The following is a 14,329-nucleotide window of genomic DNA, read 5'->3' as shown; positions in this document are numbered from 1 at the left end:
GGTAAGTCCATACATTACTTCCGTCGCTTTTTCTTTTACTGCTTCAACAGTCTCAAATCTAGTTCCTTTCAAAGCTGACTTGACTTTAGGGAAAAGAAAAAAGTCACAGGGGGCCAAATCAGGTGAGTAGGGTGGATGATCTAAGATGGGAATGTTGTGTTTTGCCAAAAACGTCTTCACTGACAACGCACTGTGAGCTGGGGCATTGTCTTGGTGAAGGATCCGTGACTTTTTTCTCCACAAATCGTTCCGTTTTCTCCGTACTCGCTCACGTAGGGTAGCCAGGACGCAAATGTAGTAATGCTGATTCACTGTTTGTCCCTCTGGTACCCAATCAATGTGCACAATCCCTTTGATGTCAAAAAAAAAAACAATCATCATTGCCTTGAATTTCGATTTTGACATTCGTGCTTTTTTTTGTCGTGGAGAACCAGGAGTTTTCCAATGCATCGATTGGCGTTTAGTTTCGGGATCGTAATTAAAAAACCACGATTCATCGCAAGTAATAACATTTTGTAAGAAGGTGGGATCACTTTCAATGTTTTCCAGGATGTCAGAACAAATCATTCTTCGACGTTCCTTCTGTTCAATTGTGAGACATTTTGGAACCATTTTTGAACACACTTTGTTCATGTTGAAACTTTCGTGGAGAATCTGCCTAACACTTTCCTTGTCAACTCCTGTTAACTCAGACACTGCTCTGATTGTTAAACGGCGATCTTGTCGAACAAGTTTACCGATTTTTTCAATGTTTGCAACAGTTTTTGCTGACAATGGTCTGCCAGTGCGAGTGTCATCACTGGTGTCTTCGCGGCCATCTTTAAATCGTTTAAACCACTCAAATACTTGTGTTCGCGATAAACAATCATTGCCGTACACTTGTTGTAACATTACAAACGTTTCACTTGCAGATTTTCCTAGTTTAAAACAAAATTTGATGTTAACACGCTGTTCTTTCTGTACACTCAACATTTTCCGACGCACAGACAAAACATCAACTACTTAAAACAGACGCCACGGGCAGACTGAGTGCAGGGGGCAGATGAAACTCGAGCAGTAGGCGGAGCGAGAGTCACGTGACAGGCCACGCGACTTTCAGCCTTATTGCATTCGTTTTATTGTTTCACCAGTACTAGTCCGGTTTTTTTCTAGCCTCACCTCGTACTCAGTCAAAAGTGAAACGCGTTCCCTGGTTGGATGAATCACGTTTCTCGTTACACCAGGTCGGGTAGTTTTCGGATACGCTGTCATCGAAGCGAAAGGACACAGGCCGGTGGGGACCGTATTATGCTATGGCAGACATCCAGTGACAGCTATTGACTACGTGAACGTTATTGTTTACAGCCAAAATCCCTTCACGCACCGAGCGAGGTGGCACAGTGGTTAGCGCACTGCACTCGCATTCGGGAGGACGACGGTTCAATCCCGCGTCCGGCCATCCTAATTTAGGTTTTCCGTGATTTCCCTAAATCGCTCCAGGCAAATGCCGGGATGGTTCCCTTGAAAGGTCACGGCCGACTTCCTCCACCATCCGTCCCTAATCCGATGAGACCGATGACCTCGCAGTTTGGTCTCCTCCCCCTAATCAACCCAACCCTTCACGCATTCCGTCGTTCCCGACGGCGAAGGCATCCTCTGTTCCAGTGATTTGAGACATGTGATAGTGAAGTCATGCTGATGTCTCCCCCAACACATTCGCCCAATCTGAACCCTCTGGAACACATCTGGGACGCTGTCTGGCACCATCTCCGCGCCTACGAACCACTGCTCAATAATTTACAGTAAGTGGGTGAGCTGTGAGTAAACATCTGCTGCCACATACCTAACGAGAGCTTTTCGAATGCGTGCCACGCAGAATCGATGCTGTACTGGGTTCCAAAGGTGGACCAACACACTATTAATAAGGTGTTCGTAATGTTTTGGTCCATAACTCTGGCCTTCATATTAAGTTGTTCAAATGGCTCTGAGCACTATGGGACTCAACATCTTAGGTCATAAGTCCCCTAGAACTTAGAACTACTTAAACCTAACTAACCTAAGGACATCACACACACCCATGCCCGAGGCAGGATTCGAACCTGCGACCGTAGCAGTCCCGCGGTTCCGGACTGCAGCGCCAGAACCGCTAGACCACCGCGGCCGGCTCATATTAAGTACACACAACTGATTTTTTATGTGATTCCCCCTTGGACAGCCTTATGTACTCAGTATTTCGGTTTACTTTGGCTGCCACAAGCAGTTAGCAAAATGAAATTATATAATTTTGAAATCGATCACGAAAACTAAATACCATCAATAAAACAGCTGATTGTCCATTGACAATACGCTAATGGCAGTGTGAAACTTCCTCGTCTGCCACAGACGACACTGATAACGACGTCTAAATCTAGGAGGGCGTACTGAAAAGTAAAGCACTCCGTCCTCAGACCATCGGGACCATCCGACCGCCGTGTCATCCTCAGCTGAGGATGCGGCCACGCCCGGGTTCCCGGGTTCGATTCCCGGCGGGGTCAGGGATTTTCTCTGCCTCGTGATGACTGGGTGTTGTGTGCTGTCCTTAGGTTAGTTAGGTTTAATTAGTTCTAAGTTCTAGGGGACTGATGACCATAGATGTTAAGTCCCATAGTGCTCAGAGCCATTTGAACCATTTTTTTTTCTTTTTTTTCTTTTTTTTTTTTTTTTTTTTTTTTTTTTTTTTTTTTTTTTTTTTTTTGAGGATGCGGGTAGGAGGGGCGTGTGGTCAGCACACCGCTCTCCCGGTCGTTATGATGGTTTTCTTTGACCGGAGCCACTACTATTCAGTCGAGCAGCTCCTCAGTTGGCATCACGAGGCTGAGTGCACCCAGAAAAATAGCAACAGCACATGGCTGCCCGGATGGTCACCCATCAAAGTGACGGCCACGCCCGACAGCGCCTAACTTCGGTGATCAGACGGGAACCGGTGTATCCACTGCGGCAAGGCCGTTGCCACGTGCTGAAAAGTAATGCTTCGGAATTTTTTGTGCGGAAACTCTTACAGCTTTTTAAACAAAACAAACGTTGTTAACATTCTACATCTTTATTCTTCTTCTTTGCATACTTATTTCTCAACATAGTCACTCTGGCGACGAACATATTTAACCTAATCAGAGACCGGTTTGTTGTTACCGTCACTATAGAACGTTTGACTTTGTTGACGGGCCGGCCGGTGTGGCCGAGCGGCTCTAGGTGCTTCAGTCTGGAACCGCGCGACCGCTACGGTCGCAGGTTCGAATCCTGCCTCGGGCATGGGTGTGTGATGTCCTTAGGTTAGTTAGGTTTAAGTAGTTCTAAGTTCTAGGGGACTGATGACCTCAGAAGTTAAGTCCCATAGTGCTCAGAGCCATTTTTTCCCTCGAAGGTGTTCTGTAAGTTCTGGAAACACCTAAAAATTGGATGGGGCCGAGTTGGGACAGTATGGAGGATGATCGCTGACGCTCAACCCAAGGCGTTGGGTTATTGCAGATGTCGCAGCACTCGTGTATAGTTTGGCGTTGTCATGCTCAACGAGAGGGTGCTCCACGTGCGGACGAACTCTTTCAATTCGAAACTCGGTTACAGCACGCTATTTCTCACGCACCGAAATACACTGAGGTGACAAAAGTCGTGGAATAATGACATGCACGGATACAGATGGCGGTAGTATCGGGTACTCAAGATATAAAAGGGCAGTGCGTTGGCGAAGCTGTCATTCACGTGAGAAGCTGTCCGACGTGATTATGGCCGCAAGAAGACTCTGAAAGCGGAATGGCAGTTGGAGCTGGACGCGTTGAACATTCCATTTCGTAAATCGTTAGGGAATTCAATATTCCGTGATACACAGTGTCAAGAATGTGCCGAGAATACCATATTTCAGGCATTACCTCTCGCCACGAACAACGCAGCGGCCGATGGCCTTCAAATAACGATCGCGAGCACCGGCGTTTGAGTAGAGTTGTCAGTACTAAAAGACAAGCAACATTGCGAGAAATAATCGCGGAAACCAATGTGAGACGTACGATGAACGTATCCGTTAGGAAAGTGCTCCAAAATTTGGCGCTGATGGGCTACGACAGCAGTAGAGTGCCTTTGTTAACCGCACGGCATTGCCTGCAGCGCGTCTCCTGGTCTCGTGACCATATCGGTTGGAACCTAGGCGACTGGAAAACCGCGGCCTGGTCAGATGAGACTGGATTTCAGTTGGTAAGAGCTGACGGTAGGGTTAGAGTGTGGCGCAGCCCCACGAAGTCGTGGACCCAAGTTGTCAACAAGGCACTGTGCAAGCTGGTGGTTACTCCATAATAGTGTGGCCTGTGTTTACATCGAAGTGACTGGATCCTCTGGCCCAGCTGAACCGATCATTGAGAGGACATTTTTACGTTCGGTTACTTGGAGAACATTTTCAGTGATTCATGTTCCCAATCATGTCACCAGACCACAACTTTTCGCATTTGGTTTGAAGAACATTTTCGACAATTCGAGCGAGTGATTTGGCCACCCAGATCGGTCGACATGAATCCCATTGAACATTTGTAAATTTGGAAATGGGACCAAACTACTGAGGTCATCGGTCCCTAAGCTTACACACTACTTAATCTAACTTGAACTATCTTACGCTAAGAACAACACACACACACACACACATGCCGGAGGGATGACTCGAACCTCCGGCGAGGGGAGCCGCGCGGACCGTGACAAGGCGCCCCTGGCCGCTCGGCTACCCCGCGCGGCCCATTGAACATTTATGGAACATAATCTAGAGATCAGCTCCTGCACAAAATCCTATACCGACAACACTTCCGCAATTATGGTCGGCTTTAGAGGCAGCATTGCTCAGTGTTTCTGCAGGGGTCTTACAACGCTCGCATTCGGGAGGACGACGGTTCAATCCCGCGTCCGGCCATCCTGATTTAGGTTTTCCGTGATTTCCCTAAATCGCTCCAGGCAAATGCCGAGACGGTTCCTTTCAAAGGGCACGGCCGACTTCCTTCCCCGTCCTTCCCTAATCCGATGAGACCGATGACCCCGCTGTCTGGTCTCCTTCCCCAAAACAACCCAACTCTTACAACGGCTTGTGGAGTCAATACCGCGTTGAGTTGCTACACTACGCCGGGAAAAAGGAGGTCCGACCCGATATTAGGCAGTATCCCATGCATGACTTTTGTCATCTCAGTGAAGTTGCCTTAGATACAGCCATGTTACAAGCTACAATTCGGAGCCCTCTAGCGGCAGAGCGCTGCAAATATATAGACATGAAGAATAAAGATGTAGATTGTTGTTAATGTCTGCTTTATTCGAAAAGCTTTAAGAGTTTTCACATAAAATATTCGGAAGTATTAGTTTTCATCACGTCCTCGTATACACAGGCGGGGAGTACTTCCGTCGGAGGCAGGCTGCAGTAGTTATACAGATATGAAGAGACTCGCACTGAGAGCTGCATCTAGCCAGTCCACCGACCGCTGTGGCCGAGCGGTTCTAGGCACTTCAGTCCGGAACCGCGCTGCTGCGACGGTCGCAGGTTCGAATCCTGCCTCGGGCATGGATGTGTGTGCTGTCCTTAGGTTAGTTAGGTTTAAGTAGTTGTAAGTCTAGGGGACTGATGACCTCAGATGTTAAGTCTCATAGTGCTTAGAGCCATCTGAACCAAACCAGTCATCTGACGTGTTAGAGAAAAAGTGCGCCTGAGTCTTGGTAGTTCAAATGGCTATGAGCACTATGGGACTTAACATCTGAGGTCATCAGTCCCCTACAACTTAGAACTACTTAAACCTAACTAACCTAAGGACATCACACACATCCATGCCCGAGGCAGGATTCGAACCTGCGACCGTAACGGTCGCGCGGTTTCAGACTGAAGCGCCTAGAACCGCTGGGTCACAACGGCCGGCTGTCTTGGTAGTGATATACGGTCTCGGTCACTGCCTTTCATATTCACAATGCACATTTGATATCAGCCGGAAGTTCTTTTTTGTAGTGCTATGAATCGACATACGATAAATCGATACAAAATTTATTCTCTGGCGATGTCTGTCACTCCTTTCTCCTGTATGGAGATATACCAAGACCACATTACTTTTAACATGACGTGTTGTACAATAACACTGTCCCAAAATTTTTAGCTTTGTTTCAGCGTAGGAGAAAGTCTCATAAACACCAATACGTATTTCTTTAAAATTTGGACCAAGTCATATACTGCAGGCGAATTAAGTAAATATCATAAAGTTTCGGTCTGTAATTTTCCCGCATAATTTCCAGTTGATAAATCGTAATCTCAAAATCCGAGTAGTCGAAATGGAATTGCAAGTGCATGAGGGTGGAAAATAGATATAGTCCTTAAGGATTATTGGGTGAAACTAAACAATCGTAATGTGAAGACAGGGCCACAGCGTTTGTGATGTAGGTGCTACTAGGTTGAATGAGAACAAAAAAACCGCAGGTTCTTGAATAAACGCCTTGTCAGAAAACGTAAGATAATTTCGAAAGGAATAAGGATTATGGAGATGCTGGTTTTGAAACTCCGTTCTATATAAGACACAATTTCGTATTTTAATCTCAGCCATACATGTTTTAACACCTTGTGGGATATCTTGAGTGAGTAGTTTCTTTATTTTACTGCCTTACCTAAACATTGCTACAGTGTTAGATGGTTCAAATGGCTCTGAGCACTATGGGACTCAAATGCTGTGGTCATAAGTCCCCTAGAACTTAGAACTACTTAAACCTAACTAACCTAAGGACATCACACACATCCATGCCCGAGGCAGGATTCGAACCTGCGACCGTAGCGATCGTGCGGTTCCAGACTGTAGCGCCTTTAACCGCTCGGCCACTCCGGCCGGCTACAGTGTTAGAACCTCCCCGCTTCCTTCCCTTCAGATGTTAGATGAGCATCAATTTTCAATACTACACTCTAAGAAGAAGGGGGGAAAAAAGACGATCCACCACGAAGGAATTATCGCCTTGGAATCTGGAGTAGAACTGTGATGAGTCTCGCCTCGAACTGACCCGTGATGACCAGCGAAGACTTGTCTAGAGACGCCCCGGACGGCGATGGGATAGGAACCTGACTGTCGCCGACCATACGCGTGATGGTGTGGTGTGCCATTTGATTTAGTAGCACGACCTCTGTGGTTGTCATCTGCGGCACCCTAATAGCACAGTGGTACGTCGACGATATTCTACGTCCCGTTCTTCTGTCCGTCATGGCAACCCATTATGGGCTTACATTTCAACAAGTAATTGCCTGCACCTACACGACTAGAATTTCTACTGTTGTCTTCGCGCTTGCAACATCCTACCATGGCCTGCAAGGCCACCGGATCTTTCCACAATTGAGAATGTTTCGACCAGGGTTGTTCACCGATTTGCTCGTGGGACCTATCTCACGCTCACACCTCAGCAGTGAGCAACAGCCCGGCTCACGGCGATTAATTGAGGGGCGGGAAGGGGGAGGAATCCGAACAAGGCAGCACGGCACGAGAAACTGTTGTCAATGAGTCTATTCTGTGGCAGTTACGGAGATGTAACAGGTCTTGGTGGCGAATTAATGCCTTTCGTGGCAAATTTACTTCTTATGACTGTTGCATTCATTAGAAATGACAACGATATGGAACTTAATGAGACGAGGAACATGGGACACCTTGGTACGAAATATGATATTTATTACGACTGATGCTGTCTTATGATATATGTCGTTTTCGGACGAAGTTTATTTTGACATTACCTTGTACTTCGTGACTATTTTATTCACACTTCAAACATAGAAACACTAGATGTCAATGAATACTACTTATTTCCAGTAAGGCATCAATGTCTGGTACTACGAGGGCTATTCCGAAAGTAAGGTCCGATCGGTCACGAAATGGAAACGACTATGAAAATCCGATAAAGCTTTGCACAGATGTGTTGGGTAGTGTCTCTAGTATAACCCCAGTTAGCATCACGTCGCTCTTCTCATTTCTGAGCTCGCAGTGAGTGCGTAAAGATGTCTAGAAAATAGTGTCTGCCGCCAAGTACGGGGGCCTGGTGAGAAATTTCCCCTGAAGCTATGCAGCTAACATTACATAACTGTCGTGCTGTTTCGTCTTCAAGACAATTCTCAGCCGCATTCTGCAGGGGCAATGAAGATGCTCCTGCATCGTTTTCAAATGGAAATGTGAGATTACCCACAATACAGCCCGTAATTGTCTCCCTCTGAGTTTCAGCTCAGGTCACATGAACCGCTGGTTATGAAGACAACATTTCGGCACAAGACAACGAGCCGTAGGCCAGCGTAGAGAATTGGCGGAGAGCACTGGCGGCTGCCTTCTATAGCGAGGGTATGGGAAAGTTGGTACAACGCTACGATACACGTCTAAGTCGGGTCGGCGACTATGGAGATAAGTAGCTGCAAGGTGTATCTAACTGTTGCAAATAAAACATTTTTGATTTTTACCGTGGTTTCCATTTCGCGACCTATCGGACCTTACTTTCGGAATAGCCCTCGTACTATGCCGAAGACAAGGTAGCCCCTGAGGGCCGGCAACCCATATTACACCACAGATGAAGGGGTTGTCTAAGTCTAAGGCGTACGAAAAGCACCATGGTAAACACCGGCTATTTACGAGGCCTGTTCAGAAAGTAAGCTCCGATTGATTGCCAAATTGAAACCACAGTGAACATCAGAAATGTTTTACTTGTAACAATTAGCTACACCTTTCAGCTACTTCTCTACGTAGTCGCCGTTCTGACTTAGACTTTTGTCATAGCGTTGTACCAACTTTTCAATAGCCTCATCATAGAAGGCAGCCGCCAGTGCTTTCCGCCAATTCTCCACGCTGGCCTACACCTCGTTGTCTGTGTCAAAATTTGGCTTCAAAGACAGCGGTTCATGTGACCAGAGATGAAACTCAGGGGGAGACAATTGCGGACTGTATTGTGGGTAATCTCACATTTCCACTTGAAAACGATGCAGGAGCATCTTCATTGCCCCTGCAGAATGCGGCTGAGAATTGTCTTGAAGAAGAAACAGCACGACAGTTATGTAATGTTAGCTGCAAAGCTTCAGGCGAAATTTCTCACCAGGCCCTCGTACTTGGCGGCAGACACTATTTTCTAGACATCTTTACGCACTCACTGCGAGCTCAGAAATGAGAAGAGCGACGTGATGCTAACTGGGGTTATACTAGAGACACTACCCAACACATCTGTGCAAAGCTTTATCGGATTTTCATAGTCGTTTCCATTTCGCGACCGATCGGAGCTTACTTTCTGAACGCCCCTCGTACATACAAGATAATGTAAACAGACATTCCAAGCACTACTTCCTGCAGGGGGAGCTCGAGCCACGGCCTGCAGGAAGTATCACTACGCCAAAACCTGATTGGCTGGAGACAGCTATTTAGGGGCTAGAACCAGCCCCGAAGTTAAGTATCACTCCGAATGCCGACCTCGTGGACTTCGACCGCTGAAGATTACGTCTTCGTCTTTGAATTGGACTTTTACTAGTGTGTGTGTGTGTGTGTGTGTGTGTGTGTGTGTGTGTGTGTGTGTGTGTGTGTGTGTGTGTTACCACGAACCTTTGTGGAAAATTAGAAGTAAACTTTTGTTTGCCTCAAGTAGGAGACTTTACTGGCATCTTTATTGTTACCTTTCTTTTGTTGTTCAGTCATCAACCTTGTAAACTTACATAAATAAAAGTTGTGTTTGTGAAAAATTGCGAATTGTCAGTCACAACAGATACGTCTTTAAGAGTACTGCTAATTGTAAAATAAGCTTTTAAGTTGTTGTCTCTTCACTGCAGAAAAAAAGTTGCTGCACAAGTAGGCCTGTGCCGGTCCAAACAGCGACATAATCGTTGCTGCAAACTTGTGAACTTGTGAAAATTAATGCTGAGGAAAATTTTTATACGAATGCACAAGACTTGTTTTACTATGAAGTTTATCACACAACTGCCTGTCACACTACAGGGCTGTAAGTTCCATATAGATTTAAAGAGAGGTACTGCCCACTTTAAGCACCGCGCCATTAAGTACGTAGGCTCACGTCTAAGGACACGACGACCTTAACACACGGTCATTCCTCTGAAGACAGCGCACAGTATGCTCTTCCCCTGGGCTACGTAATGACGTCCGACCGTCCAATTTCATCGCAAGGGCTCACTACCCAGGCAGCGGGCGAGCGTGAGAGCTCGTTCTCACCTAGTCGTCTCCTAAACAGGCCTGGTATGGAGCATTATGGGCAGATCCCTCCAACTAGTTAGGGATTTTGACACTCTAACTCTCCAGTTACACAGAATCAGGCATGATATACCTAAGGAGGACGTCCAATAACTCTGTCAATCAATGCCAAGCCGAATAATTGCTTGCATAAGTGCAAGATGTGGACCAACGTATTACTGAACTGCTCACTTTGAGATTCTCTTTCTCTTGTATAAGTCATACAGTTTTTCTGAAATCACATCTACTAATTTCCGTCCCATTCGGATAATTCCTTCGTTGTGAATTTTTTTCTTAGAGTGTATGATAAGGTGAATTAGATGGCCTACGATTAGTTTTAATCATTTTGTGCCTGTAGGCCTATGGTATTCTTTTAAAGTGATACTCGCATTTCCATTCTAATAACTTTTTAGCAAGAATGGAAATAAAACGAGATACATTTCTAAACGATCATAAGTTATGGACCCTGTTACTGCATTTAGAAAGTTGCATGGAAAGAAAAACGAGACTGTAACGAAAGTAAAGACTGCCCGTTTTGCTTGCTAGATGAAGGTGGAACTAACCATTTCTAACATCGTAGAGAGAACCGACTGTGGTCCTGTGGTACAGAGCTAAGTGGAGGGTCTGATACAGCGGCTCAGACAGTTCTGCGACCGTCTAAGTTGCAGATTCCTAGACTTGGTGCCATAGGGTGGTGCGTTCCCGGGTTCTGCTAATTAGGTCAGGAGTCCACTACACGCAGGAAGCAGTATTGGGGACTGTATGGAGGTGACTGAGCGATTTTTTACGTTAAAGGGTCTCGAGGAAGTACAAAAGGGGCTTCAGTTTCAAAAGGTGCAGGACGAACACAGAAAGACGGTAGACATAGGAACAATCAACACTGTAACTGTTGTAACTGTGTTGGGAAAAAACCGGAGCTCCAAGCGCTAATAGAAAGCACCGAATCTCAAATCTTTATAGGTACAGAATGCTGGCTAAAGCCGAAAATAAGTACAGCCGAAACTTTTAGAAAGGACCTAACCGTGTTCCGAAAGAACAGATTAAATACACTTTGTGGTGGTGCGTCTATTGCTGTCAGAAGTAGTTTACAGTACAGTGAAATTGAAGTAGATAGTTCCTGTGAGTTAGCATGGGTAGATGTTATACTCGAAAGCCAGAATAAATTAATAACTGATTCCTTTTACTGAGCCCCCGACTCATGTGATACAATTGTTGAACAGTTCAAAGAAAACTTGAGTGTTACTTTAAATAGATACGCCACTCATACAGTTATAGTTGGTAGTGACTTCAATCTACCCTCGATATGTTGGAGAAAATACATGTTTAAAGTCAGTGGTAGGCATAGATCGTACTGAATGCCTTCTCAGAAAATTATTTTGAACAACTAGTTCAGGTGCCCACTCGATATGTAAATTGCGAAAACATACTTGACCTCTTAACGATAAATAGTCCTGACCAAATACGGAGCATCATGACACATACAGGAATTAGTGACCACAATGTTGTTGTGGATAGACTAAGTACAGTAACATCCAAAACCACCAAAAATAAACGAAAAATACATTTACAAAAAAAAACACATAAAAATTCTCTTGACGTCTTCCTAAGAGACAGTCTCCACTCCTTCCAATCTGCCCATGAAAGCATAGACTAGATGCTGTTTAAATTCAAAGAAATAGTATCGACGGCAACTGAGAGATACTCACCAAATACAAGATGAAATAAGAGATGTTACTGATCCTCCATTGTACACAAAACAGGTCAAGATACTATTCCAGAAGCGACGAAAAAGCATGCCAAATTTAAAAGAACGCAAAATCCCCACGATTGGTGAAGTTTTACAGATTCTCGAAATTTATATCTAACTTCAAAGCGAGATGCTCTTAATTGTTTCCACAACGAAACTCTGTCTAGAAATCTGGCAGAAAATCCAAAGAGATTCTAGTCATATGTAAGGTACACCAGTGACAAGACGCAATCAATAGATTCACTGCCCAATAACAATGATTGTTATTGATGACAGCGCCGCTAAAGATGAGTTACTAAATACGGTTTTCCGAAAATCCTTCACAAAAGAAGACGAAGTAAATACTCCAGATTCGAATCATGAAAAGGCAACATGAATGCCGGCCGCGGTGGTCTAGCGGTTCTAGGCGCGCAGTCAGGAACCGCGCGACTGCTACGGTCGTAGGTTCGAATCCTGCCTCGGGCATGGATGTGTGTGATGTCCTTAGGTTAGTTAGGTTTAAGTAGTTCTAAGTTCTAGGGGACTGATGACCCCAAATGTTAAGTCCCATAGTGCTCAGAACCATTTGAACCATTTGCAACATGAATGACTTGGAAGTAAATATCCTGGAGTAGTGAAGCAACTTAAATCAGTTAATAAAAGCAAGTCTTCCGGTCCAGATTGTATACCGATTAGATTCCTTTCAGAGTATGCCGATGCAACAGCTCGATACTTAACAATCATATGCACCTGCTCGCTCAGAGAAAGATCCGTACACAAAGACTGGAAAGCTGCACAAGTCGCCAAGTAAGGAAATAGGAGTAATCCGCTGAATTACAGACCTATGGGTCTGCAGTCGATTTGCAGTAGAATTTTGGAACTTATATGTGCTCGAACATTATGAATCACCTCGACGAAAACAATTTATTGACAAACAGTCAACACGGATTCAGATAATATCGTTCTTGTAAAAAACAACTAGCTCTTTAGTTTCATGACCAAATGAGTGCTGTCGACAGCGGGCGTCAAACTGATTCCATACTTTTAGACTTCCAGAAGGCTTTTAACACCGCTCCTCACAAGCGACTTCTAAATAAATAGCGTGCCCATGGAGCATCGCGTCAGTTGTGTGACTGGATTCGTAATATCCTGTCAGGAAAGTCACAATTCGTAATAAGCGACGGAAAGTCATCGAGTAAAACAGAAGTGATATCTGACGTTCTCCAAGGAAGTGATGCAGGTACTCCGTTGTTCCTGATCCACATAAACGATTTAGGAGATAGTCTGAGCAGTCTTCTTAGATTGTTTGCAGATGTGCTGTCATTTACCGCGTTGTAAAGTTATCAGATGATTAAAAGAAATTGCAAAATGATTTAGGCTCGATATCCGTATGGTGAAAAAAGTGGCAGTTAACTCTAAACAATGAAAAGTGTGGAGTCACCCATATGACCACTAAAAAGAATTCGCTACATTTTAGGTACACGATACATCATAGAAATCTAAAGGAAGTAAACTCAGCTAAATCCTTAGGGATTACAATTGCGAATAACTTAAATTGGAACGATCACATACCTAATTTTGTGGAGAAAGCAAACCAAAGACTGCGACTTATTTGCAGAACACTTAGAAAAATGGTGGTTCAAATGGCTCTGAGCACTATGGGACTCAACTGCTGTGGTCATTAGTCCCCTAGAACTTAGAACTACTTAAACCTAACTAACCTAAGGACATCACACACATCCATGCCCGAGGCAGGATTCGAACCTGCGACCGTAGCAGTCGCACGCAGAACACTTAGAACATATGTCAAGTCTGCTAAAGAGATAACGCTTGTCCGCCCTCTTCTGGAGTATTGTTGTGCGGTGTGGGATCCGCATTAGATAGAACTGACGGAGGACATCGAAAAAGTTCAAAGAAAGGCAGCTGATTTTGTATTATTGCGAAATAGGGGCGAGAGTGTCACGGACATGTTACACGAATTGGGCTGGCAGTCATTAAAACAAAGGAATTTTTCGCCATGACGCTACTTTCACGTGAAATTTCAATCACCAACTTTCTCCTTAGAGCGTGAAATATTTTGTTGGCAGTCACCTACATAAGGAGGAAAGATCATCATAATAAAATAAGAGAAATCAGAGCTCGCATGGAAAGATTTAAGTATACGTTTTTCCCGCACGCTGTTAGAGAGTGAAAAGGTAGAGAAGTAGCTTAAGAATGGTTCGATGAACCCTCTGCCAGGCACTTAATTATGAATTACAGATTAATCATGTAGGTGTAGATATAAGTCGCAACAGGAGAAAGCAGTGCTTATGATATATTATAGGTATGGAAAAATTCCTTTATATGCCTCCTGTTGAGCAAAAGAATTCCGTGAAAAAATAATTCATAATAGCTGGATGCTTGAAAGGAA

The 14,329-nt window shown here is 44.7% G+C and overlaps 1 protein-coding gene and 1 pseudogene across 2 annotated transcripts in view; one reads left to right on the top strand and one right to left on the bottom strand.

Annotated features, from left to right (window-relative positions):
• Window positions 1-14,329, top strand: part of LOC126248093 (b(0,+)-type amino acid transporter 1) — a 645,761-nt gene that overhangs the window by 414,649 nt on the left and 216,783 nt on the right. The gene's annotated exons all lie outside the window — the stretch shown is intronic.
• Window positions 2,852-2,969, bottom strand: LOC126250258 (5S ribosomal RNA; annotated as a pseudogene).

This window comes from Schistocerca nitens, chromosome 3, assembly GCF_023898315.1.
Source record: "Schistocerca nitens isolate TAMUIC-IGC-003100 chromosome 3, iqSchNite1.1, whole genome shotgun sequence".
Taxonomy (NCBI): domain Eukaryota; kingdom Metazoa; phylum Arthropoda; class Insecta; order Orthoptera; family Acrididae; genus Schistocerca; species Schistocerca nitens.
Note: the sequence above shows the minus strand (reverse complement) of the source record. Positions and strands in the feature narration are given on the sequence as shown.